This window comes from Crinia signifera, chromosome 19 (genome assembly GCF_055691185.1).
Source record: "Crinia signifera chromosome 19, ASM5569118v1, whole genome shotgun sequence".
NCBI lineage: Eukaryota > Metazoa > Chordata > Amphibia > Anura > Myobatrachidae > Crinia > Crinia signifera.
Window position 1 is genome coordinate 48,252,995 of NC_139226.1, and position 18,507 is coordinate 48,271,501.

At 46.5% G+C, this 18,507-nt stretch overlaps 1 protein-coding gene across 4 annotated transcripts in view; it reads left to right on the forward strand.

Moving 5' to 3' along the window:
* Nucleotides 1-552: 552 nt before the first annotated feature.
* SHISA7 (shisa family member 7) overlaps nt 553-18,507 on the forward strand; it is a 145,759-nt gene continuing 127,804 nt past the window's right edge. Inside the window, exons 1-2 of one of the 4 annotated variants that reach the window (XM_083162540.1) lie at nt 579-903; nt 1,488-1,601. The gene's annotated coding sequence lies outside the window, so the exon portion shown is untranslated. Of the gene's footprint in view, nt 904-1,487; nt 1,602-18,507 lie in introns of all 4 variants that reach the window. The other 3 variants (XM_083162541.1, XM_083162539.1, XM_083162542.1) reach the window with 3 other exon arrangements.

Below are 18,507 nucleotides of genomic sequence, written 5' to 3' on the forward strand. Positions count from 1 at the left end.
ATTCTCTGAGTAGCAATCCATGCCCTATATGCATTATTCCTTCTGACCAGTTTCTTTGTGTAGTAGGTGAAAACCCCCTTGTTGTGTATTCATACAGGCTTGATTCTGTACGAGTTGTCCAGGCTACAACAGCTCACCCCAGAATCAATATTCAAACAGGATCAATGCTGCTGCTCTTCTCTTGACATCTGACAGATACAGAGGGGGGGGGGGGGGGGGTGAATACAATGAAAGGCGGTGAGTTGATTAGAAAAGAAGGAAGAAACCCCCATTTTAAGGCAGAAGGATATACAGATGCTGAAAAATACAATTTCTGCAAGAATCAGGCCATTCAAAGAGCCACAACTGCAGGCATGCAGCAGAACACCTTAGTATAGGAAAGGTAATAATACAGTTGCCAATTCTTTACATCTTCTCTGCAAAACAGACCAGACATAGAGAATTGACTGTTTATTGATGTAATCTTTACAGGAAAGGAGGAGATATGTTACATACGAGGAGGAAACTAGGTGGGCTTACGTAAAAAAAAAAAACAGACACCCATTGATATCTCCATCCAATAAGAAGATCCGTTTGGAAAAGGGGAGGTATATTTTATCCAACGGAATCAAATAGACATTAGGTCTAATTTTTTTCCACAGTCTTTTTTGTAAGCATAGGAGAAATTCATTTTTTAAAAGAAGTGCTTCATTTTTATTGTCTGTTTCTTTTGTATCAAACCGAGTACGGATAAAGCAAAAAAAGAGCAAAAAAAATACAACAAAGACAACACAACAAAAAAAAAAGCAACATATTTTTTTTCTCTCCTGTTTTGTATGTTTTTGCATGGATACTCTTCACTGGCGATTCGAAATACGTGCAACAATATTGGATTTTATACCTGATGCATTTTCTATTAGAAAGGTAAGATATCTTTTTGTTGCCTGTATATAAAATATCTATTCTACCTCCAGATGCAGCAGATATACGTATGTTAGCTTATATGCTGTTGATAAATTGACAGTATATATGTTAAAGTAATAGTGTGCTTCCCAGAAGGGTGAATGTAACATAGATATTGCACTATCCGTATCTGCAGAAAGACATGCTTCATAAATTGACACGAGCAGTGCCTGCTTGTCTGGATGTGCAGTTCTTTGTGCCTCAAATTATTAATCAGAACCTGGTGGTCCCTCTGTTGCCGTTGGGTGACCTATACAGTATGAAGAGATTACACTGCAAATTCCTTATTATACGTATAGTCAAACCAATGTCTTATGTTGCAGCTGTCACTGTCTAATTTGCAATTGGCTTTTTAAATATTTGAATGCAACAGTATATATATATATATTTATTATCCATTGCTGTATGCTGTGTATGCATGGGCTCGGTAAAATGGGTTTACGGCTCTTTGTGTGAAGTACACAAACAGGTGCAGCGTGCTCATGTGAGCGTGTGTTGTGAATAACTAATAATCTTTTTTTTTTTTTTATGGTGGTGCAAACAAGGCTTCTTACAGTACAGTCACTGTGTCTGGCCATCAATGGTACTGATGCTGGCAGTAGCAGTCCTTTGGATGGAGATGCATATTTGGGTATCTTGGCTCATTTTGCTTTAAGAAGGTATGGATGCTCAGATAGAACCTTTAGAGGAATATAGATGTATATGATTTTGTGTGTGTGTGTGTGTGTGTGTGTGTGTATACTGTATATCACACACACACATATATATATATTGGCAGATTGTGCATTTCTGTGCATAGGACAAGTTAACTTGTGAACTTCAGTTGTTGCGCATGTTTTTTTTTTTTTTTTTTTGGTACATGGCACAGACATGTGTTTCATTGTCCACTTTGTATGTGCCAGCAAAGAATATGGGATTGTGTACAGTTGGTGGGAGGAGGAGGGGGGGGGGGGGGAGTAATCAGATAGAAAGAGTACAAACAGCATCCCTAAAGAAACAGTAAGGGGATAGGGGGAAGGGTGCCATTTCTACAGTGTTGGTTGCTATGGAAACAGTACAGACTGCCTGCCATGCTTCACATGGGCTGTGTGCACTGTGAAATGAATGGACAGTGAAGGGTGAACGGGGAAGAGAAGAGTCAATTTGCAGCAAAAAAAAAATATATAGATTGTAATGGCTGCTACTACTGTAGATGGTTAATTGCATAATGCAGATTATTAATGTGCGACATGGAGATCAGTTTTGGACAAATGAGAACCTACTATATTCAAATAAATGAGAATAATCAATTATTATTATCATGTTTATTTTTGTGCATTGTACTGTGATTGCCCATGCCTTGTAGAGGATGCTAGTGGAAGACTATACACAGGTTGGCTGATTGGAACTGCAAAGCATTTTATTTTCTCCATCCAAGCTCAGGTAGTAAAAGCTAAGGCGATGAGATAATGCTGCAGAGTCATTAATATGTGAGTAACAGGCAGGCCTCTTGTGTGTCTCCAAAATCTCTGTGACCAAATATATAATGAGCCGTATAAGTCTTACATGTAGTGTCATGGAGTAAGGGGGCGCTTTCGTAGATAGTACTAGAACCTCTGCGTGCCAGTGCGACACTCCACATACAAACAATCGACGGAAGGCCCTAGAACTCGGTATTCTCACTAAGTAGACATTAATGCACCATATTGGTCAACAATTTGGGGCAGCTTTGTAAACAATCCCCTATTCCTTAAGTAGCATTTTACTCTGAGCTTATTACTTAGTATAAACCAGTTTGCTGTTAGCAGCATAACATGGGTCTATGTGCTGGCGGCCTGCAGCAAAGTCACATAAAGTAACATATGGCATAGTCATAGAATGCTCTTCTTTCCACTCACCTCAACGTTCATCGAAAGTACAGTGCCCCTGGTCCTGTTAGGTTCATTGGGAACCTGGGCAGATCCTGCACATGGAGAAGGTAAAACTAGAAATGCAACATTTCTTATTTAAAATAATAATAATAATAATAAAAAAAAAATATATATATATATATATATATATATATATATATATATATATAAAATTTTATAATTTAGTCCAGAGGGCAGCACACCTTTATGGTAGAGCTCCGGTGCCCTCCAAGAGACCTATGATGGGTCACACAATGTAGGCAGGGAGGTGGCGGCACTTGGATAAATAAACAGGCAACAGCGCAGTTCAGTGTCAAACTATTTCGATGTGTATTATCAGGACCTGATGACGATGTGATAATATACATTGAAAATGTTTGAAACTGAACTGCGTTGCGTTGTTGCCTGTTTGTTTATCCAAGGGCACTGCAACAGAAGGGAGTAATTGCCTTATGTTCAATTCTCAGTTGGTTGCTACATTTGTGCATTTGCTGGTAAGTTCATGAAATATTTCTCATAGACAACTATTTCTAGTGTAATATTTTGAAAATGGTGTTTAAGGAACATAGTAACAAGAGCTTATACCAGTACTAATAGGCCTGTTTATAAGGGGGTACAGTAAATGCTGTTGATTTTATTAGAAAAAATACCCCGTGTACTGTCCATAGTATTACCAGGGTTCCTAGTGTACAAGTGTAAAGGTGCATACTGAGTGATTACCGGGACCAGTGATTTTCATGGGAGGTGATCCACTTTCCAGAGTAGGAGACTACGGAAAGTGGTTCACTCATCCTGTAATACCGGGTGACGAATGGCGGCAACATCAGCGCTCACATCACTTTTGCCCATGCAAATCGCCTAGTGTTTATGGGCCTTTGGACTTCTCCGGATCTGAGTGATCTCATGAAAAAACAGCACCCTGTGTAGGTGCCCCCTGCCTCCCCCACTCATGACATCATGATATTACACAACAAACGCCAGGCATCTCGGTGGGAAGGAAGAGGGGTGGGGGTGGCGCCCCCTGTGTCTTGCTTTGTGGGCAGCGGACATACATTCCTCGTTACGGCCCTGCTTACAAGACTTCATTGCTTCTTGGATGATTATGGAACAGACACGGTATTTTCAGTATTACAGCTCTGATACTTGAGGTAGGGAGAGAGAGGAACGACTGCTGCAGCAGACTCTCTCCCCAGAACACAAGGTACTGCTTGGGGGAGAGGCAGAATCAGTCACTCCTCTCTATCCCTGCATGATGTGTGGGAGGGCAGTTAGCGACCGCACCCGATCACCACCCTATGTCACCTATCAGTCCTCGCTCTGGCTCCCCCTGCACAGGCCGCGAAAAGAATACTTATAGGGGGCGGCCACATCTATCTGCATTGGCCTCACTCTCTCCCATTACCTGGGGCCCCTGGAAACATCCAACAAGATCCAGGTTCCCTCACAGCAATCTCCCCTACAGTAATCTCTTAACAGCACCCTCTTTCAGCAATCACCTTACAGGTACCCCAATTTCAATAATCACCCCAAAGAGCCCACACTTTGTTTATCACCTCATAGCACCCCTCTCCCCCTTCAATTAACCCCTGACCGCACACACTACTCAATTTACTATTTACAGTGCACAAATCACAGCGCTAGACTACAGCTCCCAGCAGCTCCAGCGTTACTAAGCAATGTGCATCCAAGCAGTGGCGGAACTTGTGGGTGGGGAGTGCGGGTGCACAAATAAAATTTGGGCCCACCTCCTCCACCCCAACCCAAATTTACAATATGCAACATAGCAATGGGTGACAGGGAGAGGCACTGGGTGATGGGGCAGCAGTGGGCCCCTTAGTTCTCAGAGGCTCCGGTGCACTGCACCTTCTGCACCAATGGTAGTTCCACCTCTGCATCCAAGCTGTAAGTGCAGTTATACTGTACTAGAAGCCTGGTTGTCCTGGTGTTATTTGTAACATGCTATAACCATACAGTACATAAGGGTAGATGAATGAAGCAGTGATAAGGGAGGAGAAGTGATAAAGTGCCTGGTGCTTTATCAGTGGCCAATCAGATCCTAACTGTCCCTTTTAAAACCCAGCCTGTAACTTAAAAGTCAAGAGCTGATTGGTCGGTGATAAAGTACAGATGGAGCCGGTTCCATCTTTGCAGTGGATGGCGATTTTACTGCCATCCACTGCAAGCGGCCGGCTACCACCAGGGCCTCCCACGAGATGCTCGCACGCCCCGTGGCGACAGAGCTTGTCGGGGGTCCACGCTGCTTCCCACGCCGTCGCCACCGGTCCCCCTCGCCGCCCGACCCCCCCCCCCAACAGGTAAGCGTCTCACTGAAGTGGGGACGGCCAGTAGACGCTGCCAAGCCGACGTGATCAGCCATGATACTGGGACGCGCGTGCGCGAGAGATGCACGCGCGTCCCAGTCTCTATCGCCGGCGCTCGCCAGTGAAAGGCATCTGCCGAGCGCCGGCTGAAGATGGAGCCGGCTTCATCTGTACCAGGCACTTTATCACTTCTCCTTCCTTATCACTGCTTTAAACATCTACCTCAAAAGAACAAGAGCTGAAAACCTGGATTTTGGTGTTAAAGTGCACAAACCAGATGAGTGATGATTCTATCACTAAAATAACCTTATTTTAATAACACACTTTAGAAACTTAAAAATGCATTCATTAAATAAAAGTTTATTCAGGTCCCCTCCGGGATTAGGGGCCCTGAAGTTTGACATTTATTAGTTTAATCATAGATATTTCCCCTGCTAGGTTCTGGAGTTTTTGTACAGCAGTGTGGAATAGAAACCAGCTTGGCTGCGGCTCAAGTTAGTGGGTCGAGTGCAATGTTCAGACTTATGAGAAATCTTGGGTACCAAGTAAAGTTTTGGAACTATTCACCTTAAAAAAAAAGCTAATTAAGGGAACTTACAGTTTTGCCGCTGGTTTGTCAAAAACTCTGATTCATTGTCCTTGAAGAATGACAGAAATAAAAATGTTGATGCAATTGACCCATAGATAATACAGGGGTTTACAGTAGATTAGTTCACAAGTGTATACTCAACAGGTTCATAAGGGACTTGTGGACTGTCAGTAATTTCAAGCGTCTCTGCATGGTTCTGTGCCAGTAGCGGTTTCAGAGGGGCAGCTGCAGCACAGTTCAAAATTCAAATAGGGGAGCCACACCCACTGGCACCAACTGTCATTCCAAAATGACTCACTGGCAGTGGGTGTGGCTCCCCCATTTGAATTTTGAACTGTACTGCAGACACCCCCCCCCCCCCCGATTATCTCCCCCCCCACGGAGCCGCCACCGGTTCTGTCCATAAAGATAGACAGTAGTCACAACGGTGTATTGATACAGATGTATCCCTTGTTACTACTGTGCCACATAGCCCCTGTGGGTGGGTCACGCCCTGTACAACTCAGCCACTCTGAGGGTTTTTTTTTGCTACGGTGATACAAAGCTTAGTCAGAATGCAGACATTGGATCTCAGATGCTGGCAGATGACAAAATACTTCCTGTGGCATTAGCATATTTGTGCACAGCAGCTGTGTCTAAAGATGAGGCTGCTGTGCCTTTTACTCAGAGGTGAAATGGGGGTAATGATAATACACATAATAAAAAACACATAGAACGAAGATTCTACACTGCATTGCTAGTATACACTGATCAACGGGCATGCAACATTGTACATCTGTGCGCGACTGAGTCTGAATCTGTGTAAAGGGCTCTGTAGCAAGCAGCTGTGGCAAAATGTAAAGAAAAATACAGTCCTCTTGGAAGTATATCAGTCAAAGTGAGGACACATCTGTATGGTGTGACAAAATATTTACTTACGGTAACTAATAAAGCATAAGTGTAGTAGGTGCAGAGGGTGAAGCTGCTATGGGGCCCGGGCTGCTCGGGGGCCTGGCAATCCTGCTGCATTCTATTATGCTGCAGCATTTTATTCCCTATTATTACTCAGTCAGCTTCAATCATACAGGGTGGTGTCCCCTCCCCAGATGCATTCACCAATGTGCTGCTATTAGCAAGTCCACAGTTCCTGCCCCCTTCATATGGTCCTCACACCCTATGGGTCCCACCTAGGGTTGCGACCTCAGGCATCTTCGATTCCTGGAGATTCCCCCCCCCCCCCCCACCCCTCATGTGCGCGTGTGCTCCTGGAAAAGTGAGCATGAATTTGTAAATGTGCGTGACCTCTTCGGAAAAGTGGGAGTGGTCTCTAATACAGACATGTATTGAAGTCCCTATTGTTACATTTAATAACACATTCCCCCTACTGACAACTCCTACACAGAGATACCTCAGACATCCTCCCCTCACCCTGACACCAGTGGCAACAACTTCACAGCAACCTCCCGCACCCCCTCACCTCTCTAACATGCATATTTGACCCATGCATATCTGGCCTCACCATTTCCTCAGCTGACAGCACAGACGGCTCTGCCCTGGGACTGATACACAGTAGCAGCTGACTTATCTGTCCTCTGAGGTTCAGTTTGGGAGGAAGCGCTGCTGCAGCATCCTCAGCTGTTGGCTGCACAGTGCTCCTCCATCCTGTCCTCTCCCGCAGCCCAGTTTAAATATTTCTGGAGGTAGAGGGAGCTGTGGGCGGGCAGCAACTCGCATGTGCTGGAGATGCACTGTGCATACAATGTGGCCTTTCTGGTGCTTGCGCGCCGCGGAAACCACCCTCCCTACGCCCCCTGACAGTGTGCACAGATGGGAGGCTGTGGAGACTTTCAAAGTCACCCGGATTCTGGGAGAATCCCGGAATCCGGGAGACTGCAAATAACATCCTGGAGGGACCCTAGTCCCGCCCCCTGTATATACCAATCATGGCTTTTCCTCTGCTGCGCATCTGGTGTACGAAGAGAGTGCATTGCCCTTTGCAGTTACAGGCAAGCACATGGGCAATAATGGGATCTGTGTATGCTTAAGTAGACCTAGGCATCGCTGTGAAGATTTCACTATGGGGCCCCCTAGGTCTAGTTGCACCGATGTAATAAAGGGTGAGATTTAATAGGAGAGATTCAGAAAGTGAGAGATTTGGTAAGAAATCTCCAGTTTTTTTAAAGCGGCAAACATTTACACTGCAAAACCAGTGTAAATGATTGCCGCTTTAAATTTTTTTTAATAAATCGCCGGGTGCGCGCTCCCGTTTTCAGCCCCTGAATGGTCGCTGGTCGGAGGAGCATGCTCCTCTGACCAGCAACTTCCCATGCCTCTTCTCCTGGCAGTGTGACATTTTCATCTGCGACCATGATTGCTGAGCAATATATTGCTTGCAATATATTGCCAGCGATCATATTGCCCTGTGTGTACGCACCTTAAGTGCCATTCAGTGTCAGAAACCCTGATTCACTGACCGGTTCCACCAATCGGCTATTGATGATCATCGATCCTTTACAGAATCTGGAAAACACCCATTTTGATTAGAGATGAGCGGGTCCGGATCTTTGAGATCCGAACCCACCCGAACATCGCGATCCGAGTCCGGATCCGAGCTGACTCAGGAGTTCCCGTCCGATTCCAGACCGAAAACGAGGCAAAACGTCATCATCACGCTGTCGAATTCTCACGGGATCTGGATTTTATATAAGACACACGTGTGCCCCGCCATCTTCACTCCATTATAGGAGAGGGAAGAGGGTGGTTGGGATCTGTGCTCTGTGCTGTGCGCTTTTGATTGGTGCTGCAGTGCTCACTCGATTAGGGTCTGCACGCAGGGGCTGCTGACTGTACACAAGTTCAGTATACAGGGCTGCAGGGGCTGTGTCCAGTGTGACAGGGGCTGTGTCCAGTGTACAGGGGTTGTGTCCAGTCTACAGGGGCTGTGTACAGGGGTTGTGTCCAGTCTACAGGGGTTGTGTCCAGTGTAAAGGGGTTGTGTCCAGTGTACATGGGCTGTATACAGGGGCTGTGTACAGTGTACAGGGGTTGTGTCCAGTGTGACAGGGCCTGTGTCCAGTGTGACAGGGCCTGTGTCCAGTGTGATAGGGGCTGTGTCCAGTGTACAGGGGCTGTGTACAGGGGTTGTGTCCAGTTTACAGGGGTTGTGTCCAGTGTACAGGGGCTGTGTACAGGGGCTGTGTCCAGTGTCCAGGGGCTGTGCCCAGGGGCAGTGTCCAGTGTGACAGATGGGTCCAGTGTACAGGAGCTGTGTCCCGGGGTGGTGTCCAGAGGCTGTGTCCATTGTTTAGGGGCTGTGTCCAGGGTGACGGGCTGTGTCCATTGTTCGGGGGCTGTGTCCAGTGTGACGGCTGTGTCCAGTGTCTAGGGGCAGTGTCCAGAGGCGGTGTCCATTGTCTAGGGGCTGTGTCCAGGGGCTGTGTCCAGGGTGACGTGCTGTGTCCAGTGTCCAGGTGCTGTGTCCAGGGGCAGTGTCCAGTATGACAGGCTGTGTCCAGTGTAAAGTAAGAGAAATAAATAAAAGTAATCTATAAAATAAAAACACATTTTTGGAGGATGATGGTGGAGGAAATAGTGGGATATCAGCAACCTGATAGAAGTGCTGAAGTTGCTATTACGTCATGACAAGGCCGATGGTCAAACGCCTAGAGGCCATGTGAAATCAAAGCAGAAATGCCATTTTACAATGGTCCATAAAAAATCCAAACAGGTAAAGTTACCTACAGAGAAGCATAAAATTGGCAATATGCCATTCACCACACACAGTGGGAAGGAAAGGCTAAGGCCTTGGCCTTTGTTTCTGACTGATGGTACAGCATCTCAGAATGATGGTAGCCCTTCTGGTAGTACAATCAAGCAAAGGAAACAAGGACAATTTCATCTTGCACCTCTTTGTATTTTTTGCTCTTTGGAGCATTTCTCTTTTTTTGGGATAGTTTATTAAACTGCCACCCTGTCTGCCCCTGCAGTGCTGCTCTGCTTCCAAGATGTGCCAGGTTGGAAGTGTAAGGTCCACATGTATGTGATGCCCACTGCTGTCGCTTAGCTTAGTCATCCAGCTACCTCGGTATAACCTTTTGGCCCAACTGCAGTAAATGAAAACAATTTTGTGAGCTGTGAAGTGAGCAAAATTGACTAGAAATGAGTGGAAACTAATGTTATTGAGGTTTATAATACTTTAGGGGCAAAAACAGGCCCAAATTCTGTTATTTTATCCATTTTTAGCATTTTTTCATAAAAATCCAGATCCAAAACCAAAACCCACAAGGGTGGTTTTGCCAAAACCAATCCAGATCCAAAACACGAAGGGAGATCCAGATCCAAAACCAAAACCCGAAAAAGTGGCCACCGCACATCTCTAATTTTGATGGAGAATCAGGATATTTAATCATTCTTAATATTCCAGCTTCCCTGAAAGCCACTGGCGTAACTAGCGAGGGTGCAGCTGCTACGGGGCCTGAGCTGTTCCCAGGGCCTGCAGATCCTCCTGCACCCAGTCCTGCCTTCCCCAAAAGCTGGCTGGCTTCCTCTTTCCCACTACCCAATGGAGATCTCAGCAGCACCCACCGGAGAGTGGCCACTAGCTGTGTCATAACAAGCCGTAAAAAAACACATCTAGCATGCAGCACCAAAACTTCACAGCGCTATCTCCAGTTGTTGTCCTGCCGCTGGCCGGATCCCATGCAGCGCTTTCAGTCCTACACTGACTTATGAGAGCAACACTCCTCCGCAGTTGGACAAAACCATGTTGCACTGCAAGTAAGGCAAATTTAAACATGTACAGAGAGAGTAATGGTGCCCACACACTAGTGCGATATTGCATACAATCATTCGATTTTTGACCTCATTGTTGCCATAAATCGCATGATTGTATTCACATCGAATGTGTCCCCCAATGGGATGCGCAGCCACGCTGGTCAACTCTCGCATCTCAAGTTATTATGTGCTGCACATAGTATTTATCGCATTTCATGTGCGATCGCATGTGCTTTTAAACACATGCGATTTATCAGAATGCAATGTGCAATCTGTCAGTTTATATACCCCCAGATAGCCCAGCCCTCATTACATCACCTGATTTTAGGTCACATGGGGCCTGCGATTTATAGCATGATTGTATGCACATCGAATAAGGGAAAAAGCACCTCGGATGCGATTTATCGCACGTGGACCTTAAATCGAAGCGCGATATTCAATCCCACTCAATTGCCCTAGTGTATGGGCACCATTAGATTTGGGTGGGGTGTTTAAACTGAAATCTAAATTGCCGTTAAAAAATAAAGCAGCCAGTATTTACCCTGCACAGAAGCAATATAACTTCCCCAAAAATAACTCTCTCTGCACATGTTACATCTGCCCCACCTGCGGTGCACATCTGCAAAATTTGCAGCCTTGCTAAAAGGTCTGAATAATGCCCATGGTTTTGACCATTTGCAAACAAAATGTGTCCTGCAATCAGGTCTGAATTAGGCGCTAGATCAACATGCATAAGGCAGCAAAGCTTAAAAAGATGTCAGTATAAACACTTCTATGTTTAATTGACATATATATATATATATATATATATATGTGTGTGTGTGTGTGTGTGTGTGTGTCCGTCGGATCGGCACATCGTTAACAGATCCAGCAATCACCTGGGTGCAATCGCCAGATGGGATAAGTAGAGCAGGGTAGTCAGCGGCACTCACATATAAATAATGGAGATACTGTATGTATTGTTTTGGTTTTGGTGCTACAGTAATTCATCATTAAGTTTTGGTTTGGGCAAAACCATCCTCAATTGTTTTGGTTTGGATTCAGGTTTTTGATTAAGTTTTCGGTTCCTTTTAAAATGTTTCAAAAATCTATAAAAATCATTGATTAAAAAAAAAAAATCAATTAAAACAGGGGAATGAAGACTCCATCAAGTCATTGCAGCCCTTCCCCCTGTTTTACAATGCCCACATTAGCGGCTTTGTAAAGTAGTGGGTTTGGCTATCCTGACACCATTCCGCATGAATTTAGGCCTAATTCAGCTTGGGCTGCAGTTTTGCAAGGATTCGCAAAACTACTACCCGTGGTGGTAGCATGCGGGCGGCCACCCAGCACAGGGTAAGGCTGTCCAGCATGCCAGGTCCCTGCCCCACAATACAAATGCAAAGTGCTCGCACATCACCAGTAGCCCCCTGGCTGCACAGCCCAGCTTTGAAACCAGGCTCAGTCTGGTAATTGTGTGGGTCGCAGCGGCCTGCTAATGTACGGCTGGTGCTGAATTTTCCCCATCACTTAGGTGTTTTATAGCTGATATGCTTGGTAGCAGTGGCAGAACTTGTAAGTGGTTGGCCCAAGTGCAAAAATATGATTTGGGTCCACCCTCCTCCACTCCAAGCCAAGGTCACAATATACCACACAGCAGTGTGAGACTTGCCCACCTTTCAGGGAAGGGTAGGCAAGTATGGCATGCGTGTAATGGTGCCCATACACTGGTGCAATTTGACCACTTTTCATCCGATTCCAATAGATCGGGCCAAGGATTCTGGAGAAGAGTGGCCAACTCGCATGTGTTTGACATCCCATTCGATCCAATGCGTGGTCCTGTGCGCATCGGGTCGGAGGTCGGATGTGCTGCACATAGGATAGCATTATGTAGAAACACAGAATAGCAGTTAGTGCCATTTGCTAGACTCATGTATGTATGGTCGAAAACCATTGCTACTTTACCTAGAAAATATGAATGAGGAAAATAATGCAAGCTCTGGGGCTAATTATTATTATTATTATTATTATTATTATTATTGTTTATTTATAAGGCACAAGGGTTCTGCAGCGCCTAACAACACATAGATAAGCCGAACAAAAACACAATTTAATAACGAATTACAGTACACGGCTATTTAGGACAAATACATGTAAATAAAGACAGCTGCATCAAGGGACAGGACACTGACGCAATTATTACGGTGGCAGAAATATATATTCTAAGAAAAGCACATGAGGAGAGAGGGCCCTGCTTGTGAGTGCTCTAATGCAGAGTTGTTGGAAAAATATGCAACAGTAGCAGCGGTGTCTCCTACCTCACAGCAGGAGGGGGCTCTCCCCCTCCCCCAAACACACCCCGCTGGCTCCTGTACAATGTGGCTGTTACAACGATGGCGTTGCTGTGCATGTGCATATTTCTGCTTCTGTGAGCTGCATCCCATAGAAGCTGGATAGCAAAGCAGTCAGCAGTTGCCTACAGGAAGTAGGGATGGCCATTGACCATCGATGAGTTAAAATCATCGATGGTTTATGGCCGATGTTGAATACTTTTGCCATCGATGTGGGAGAACCAGATGGTTTCCCTACATCAATGGCAAAGGAGAACCGATGTTTTTTTCTTTTTTTTTAAAAGGTGCCGGGACACAGAGCATAGCTCCTCCCTGTTACCTGGAAGTCCCGCCCCCCACATTCTGATTGGCCCACAGGCCATTCAGTCATATATAATGGATAACCATCGATAGCTAATACTATTGATGATTATACATCAAATAGTATACTTCTATCGATGGTTGGGTGCAGAATCACCATCAATGGCAACCATCGATGGCCATCCCTAACAGGAAGCCAGCTCTCTGACTATCACAGTCCAGACCTGGCAGTCCCAGAGGAAACACCTCCCAATTGGACAGCATGTAATGCAGGTGACTGGCAGGTAGGACTTCCAATAGGAAGTCACTGCCTAAAGGCCCCCATACATTAGGCCGACTTGTCCTTAGGACAAGTCTGACCCAATTCTCCTGTGAGCCGCCCGGGAGCTCCCCGGGAGGCTCACACACAATTTGGCACTTGATGAGCCAAATTTGACATGTGATAAATCGCTTGCGATTTATCACATGTCGGGGCGCAGGGGGCGGGCGGTGAGGGTCAGGGGGCGGCGGTGCTCTTATCAGGGGGAGCAGTGGGGTGGGCAGCGGGTCCCTGAGTGCTAAGCTGGCGGCGCTGGGGAGTGCTGACCTGAGAGCTCAGCCAATCAGAGAATGGCTAGTCATTTGACAGGAATTTTAAAATCTAATACCCGCCACTGCGCGTCCCGTCCCGCAGCGCTGCTGTGCTGATATCTATGATCATCACCGCCCGGCCAGGTCAGCACTCCCCGGTGCCCCCAGCTTAGCACTCAGGGACCTGCTGCCCGCCCCACTGCTCCCCCGGTGTCTGCATGCATATGCCTGTCAGGTGGGCAGGCATATGCATACAGGGAGGTCGGACGTGATCGTATGTACTGACCGTCCGACCTCCCTGATCCGGTCCGATGGGCACGGGACCGCGCATCGGATCGGATCAGATATCACACACCTGCGATTTTGGCCCGATTTCACCCGATTATCGGCACAAAGTGCCGAAATCGGATGAAATCGTCCCAAAATCGCATAGTGTATGGGGGCCTTAACACAGTGAAGCCAATGCAATCTCATGGACTGCATCTGGCTACAATAAGGCTGAGCAAGTTGGTTGAATTTAATAGGGGGACTGTGGTCCTGCAACCATAGGTAAATTCCACCACTGCCAAGTAGTATATTTTGCCCATGTGTAGAGATGAATATGTTTCCACATCATTCAGTTTCGTTATATTGATGGCTTTATTCATTTTTAAATAGTGCATACAATATTATTTCCATTATACTGTATATACTGGTCAGTCGTTGCCTTACCTACTACTAAAATAAAGAGGGTACTCACAAAGTTTATATTTTTTAATTGAATCTATGTAAATAAAAATACTTGAATGTGTTCTGTACCCATAGAAGAGCAAATAAAAATACTAAAACAAATGTCCACTGCCATAAATACCCTGTGGCCATAATTAGAGTTTCCCTATTCAGAGCTGTCTGCAGCTGTAACTAATAGGTGAAATGCCACCACAATCAGTAAGTATATTACTAGGGGAGAACGATTCCATTATCAAAAACAATTGGATCCAAAATCTGCCAATAGAGGAAAATCTCGCACTGTACAAGTTAAATGCATCAGAAGGTAACAACAGATTAATAGATAAGAGACATCTAAATGTCAAAAATGTATTTAAGAACAGACCTTGTAACATCGCTACCATACACTACAATGCAGGTTAACCCAGACAGTACCTTTAGACCAGGCATGGTCAAACTATGGCCCTCCAGCTGTTGTGAAACTACAAGTCCCATCATGCCTTGCCACAGTTTTGCTATTAGGGATTGCTAAAACAATGGCAAGGCATGCTGGGATGCAGTGGTGTAAGTTCATCCCAGTTGCCCGGAGGCAAGATAAATGTCGGTGCCCCCCTCCCCATGCCGTAAAGCCCCTTACACAATATGCCAAACAATAATGCCCCTTACACATTGTGCCACAAATGAATGTCACTTACACGTTATGCCCATTACACTTTGTGGCACACAGTAATGCCCCTTACATAGTATGCCCCTTACAAAATGTGAGTCACAGCACTGCCCAGCCAAATGTATAATAAGTGACACATTAGTCAATTGTTTCTGCAGCTGCACTGAGCCCCTACTCCATTTGACCAGTCCTTGAGAGACAGCCCTGGCACAGGTAGTAACAACAACCTAGTAGGTGCCCAGTAAAAGGAAATTGTGGCTGTGACGATATAGATAGCCGACCATCGAATGATGTGAAAGGCACACGCACATCTAAGGTTACTCTAAGGTAACCTTAGATGTGCGTGGGCATTCGGAAAGAAGTGGGCGGGCAGCTGACATACGGTGATGTCAGCTCTACACCCCCAGTCCCCACGTCACTATCCATAGCCACGCCTATCTGCCGCCACCCCTGGCCCGCCATGTTGGTGCGCGCACCTGGCATACACATGTGCAGAAATACGACTGCGCATGCGCATACACAAAACATTGGTCCCTGTGCGAATGTACGGTCCATGAGAACAGACCAGAATAACCCCACAGTGTATACAAACAAATTGTACTGTAGGTCAGCATTACACACAGCATAGAAATTCCAAATGTTTTCACATTCCACTAGTGTATAATATTCCAAGTGTATACCGCCATAGCGCACAACAAAAACGGCATCTGAGATTTTTACATCAATAATGTTTTTACTTCAATGTTTTAGGGGAGCACATAAAACATGTGTTTTCCTGATGCTGCAGACTGTGCTCCCCAAAACATTGTAGAAAAAACATTATTGATTAAAAAAATCCCTGTGATGCCATTTCTGTTGTCCGGTGTTACTGTCCCCAAAGTGTCAAACGCTCTCTCGATTTACAAATTTCAAGGTGGCAAGGTGCTACTCTTGCCATGGTGGCAGGTGAAAGTCACTGTACTTACCACTGTGGCCTTTTACCTCCTGCTTAGCTCGCGCCTCGCTGTTCCCGACACAGGCAGCTTCTGCAGCAGTGTCTTCTGCCCAGCTTCCGGCTCTTAAAGCACTTGCTCAGGCGGTCGGCTGGATGTAAAGCAGTGAGAGTCCAGCCAGCGAAGTGACGGGAAGGAGCGTGCTGCCGCTGCTAAAGCAAGTGCTCCGCCAGGCACCACTGCTGAAAATAAGCACTCCGCCGGGCACCGCTGCAAAATTAAGTGCTCTGCCTTGCGCCGCTGCGTACAGTAAAGGCGCCGCCAGGCAGCTCCTTAAGAACTGCAGGAGAAGGAAACTGTAAAGGCGGGACTTGGGAGACAATGGAGCCAGGTGCCCCAGATTAAGGCTGGAGCCCGGCGGCAGCTGACTCCATTGCCTCCGGGAGTTCCGCCACTGCTGGGATGTGTAGTTTCACAACAGCTGGAGGGCCACAGTTTGGACATGCCTGCTTAGACAGTATCTTTAGATTAAATGTTTGCCTAACTCTGGTTTAATATTAAGCAATACCAGAGGCGGACACCCACCAAGACAGCCGCACCCCAGTCAGTGCCAGGGTCCCTGCAGTGTATGAGAAGTCAGCGGCGGGGTCCCTGCAGCAGATGGGAACTAGTAGCGGTATTGGCTACTACAGTAGTTACCAATCGTTGCAGGGACACCGCCGCTGACTTCCCATCCCCGGGACGGCCCCTGCTGACTGCCCAGCCTGTAGCAGGGGCCCCCTGCGCTCCTGCACTGCACCACCCATCTACGCTGCCCGACCCTGCTGCCCAAGCACGGGGCGACAAGAGCCCAACACTGTCAGCAGTGCCGTGTGGGGGCCCCTTTTGTGTGTGGGCCCCAGGGCGACCGCCCCTGTCGCCCCGTGCTTAATCCGCCTCTGAGCAATACAGTAAACTCAGGTCAGCATTGTAGTCCAAAGTAATGGGGCACATGACCAGGGCAGAAGAAAGCCTGGCCAGGCCCAGGTACTTTTCAGGGGGCATGGCCTAATCAAGGGAGGTGTGGCCATGCACCCTAACAATAAAATTCTGAAAATATAGGACTTTAAAAAATGTTTTGGCCACACTGCAGCCCAGTACACAGCATCATGTGCTGGGTTAGGAAGAACTGCTGAAGCTACTGCTGCCAGGTAACAGGTGCCCCAATGGATGCCTACATCAGACCTGAGCCCGGGTAATTAGCACCACTGCCAATGACCCCATATTTACAGGAACAAATTAAAATACATCATAATATGCCCCTCCTGCTGTCTCTCTGCATGGTTCCGTACAGTGGGCGGGATGTAGTAAAATACATAGCTGCCCATAGCAATAATGTTGATCACATATGTACTAACATATGCGATCAACATCGCTCCGTCACCTCCCTGGGCTCTCCTCACTCTCCCCATGGCTGGAAGTCTAAGCAGGCTGTCCCTGGCGCCTCCTCCTCCCTCCCTCCTGCATCCGGAAGGACCTCCAGCTGCGTTGCTAGGGGAAGGAAGAGTTTACCTTTTGGATCTAGGCTTCCTGGAGGAAGGTAAGCCAGGAGGAGGGGGGTCGGCGGGTGGGGATAAGAAGCCCATAGGCAAAAACGTGGTGGCCGGGTCCTAATACATTTGAAAATGCGGTAAAACCCCCGAAAATGGGTGTTTTACCACATTTTTACCTTTGTACATCCTGTCCAGTGACTGGCTATAAGCACCCTGATTGGTGGTTAGCTCCAACCATCATTCACTGTCTTGCTGTGGGCTGGGAGGCAGATAGGGAATGTTGCCTCACGTCTCTGATTGTGTGACCACCACCAGGTAGGCCGGGGCGAGAGAGGACACTCTGCCTTTGCAGATGTGTGCTGAGCTGGGGGGGAGAGGCTGTGCTGCTGTGGCAGCCTGTCATCTCTCTCCTCATGGCCCGGCTCCCTGCAATGGAGTAAAAAAGTACTTGCTCCCCCTCCCCCTCTCAACGCCACTGACCACCACCACCTACACCTGCTCGAAGGCTCATAGAATTGTTGGATTCTGTGCAGCTGCCCATTGTCCTTAGGCATTTAGCTGGCCTTGGGTAAATGTATGTACAAAGAAACTAACGTAAGTTATAATGCCGTGTGAATGTGCTGCTTATAAGCAAACTAAAAATAATGCTTAAATGGAATATAATGTAAAAGTAAATTGCCACGTCTCCTGTTTGGAAATCCTGGCATACAAAAGGCATGCTGTTTGGCAATTATAGGTAAAGTAAATTATAAACAGTACAAACATTTTGTACAAAACACTATGAGACTGTAATCTTGTAAGCATGGCACACTTACCTCTTTGTGTGCTAATAACAAGTCTTGTTTTCCATTGTAAAGTGCTACAGAGTCTGCCGGTTCTACCGCACATAAACAAATATTAATAGTAGTAATAATAATAATAGCTATGATGTACAAAAGGCAAAGAAACAACACTGTAATACTCATGCAGCTGTGA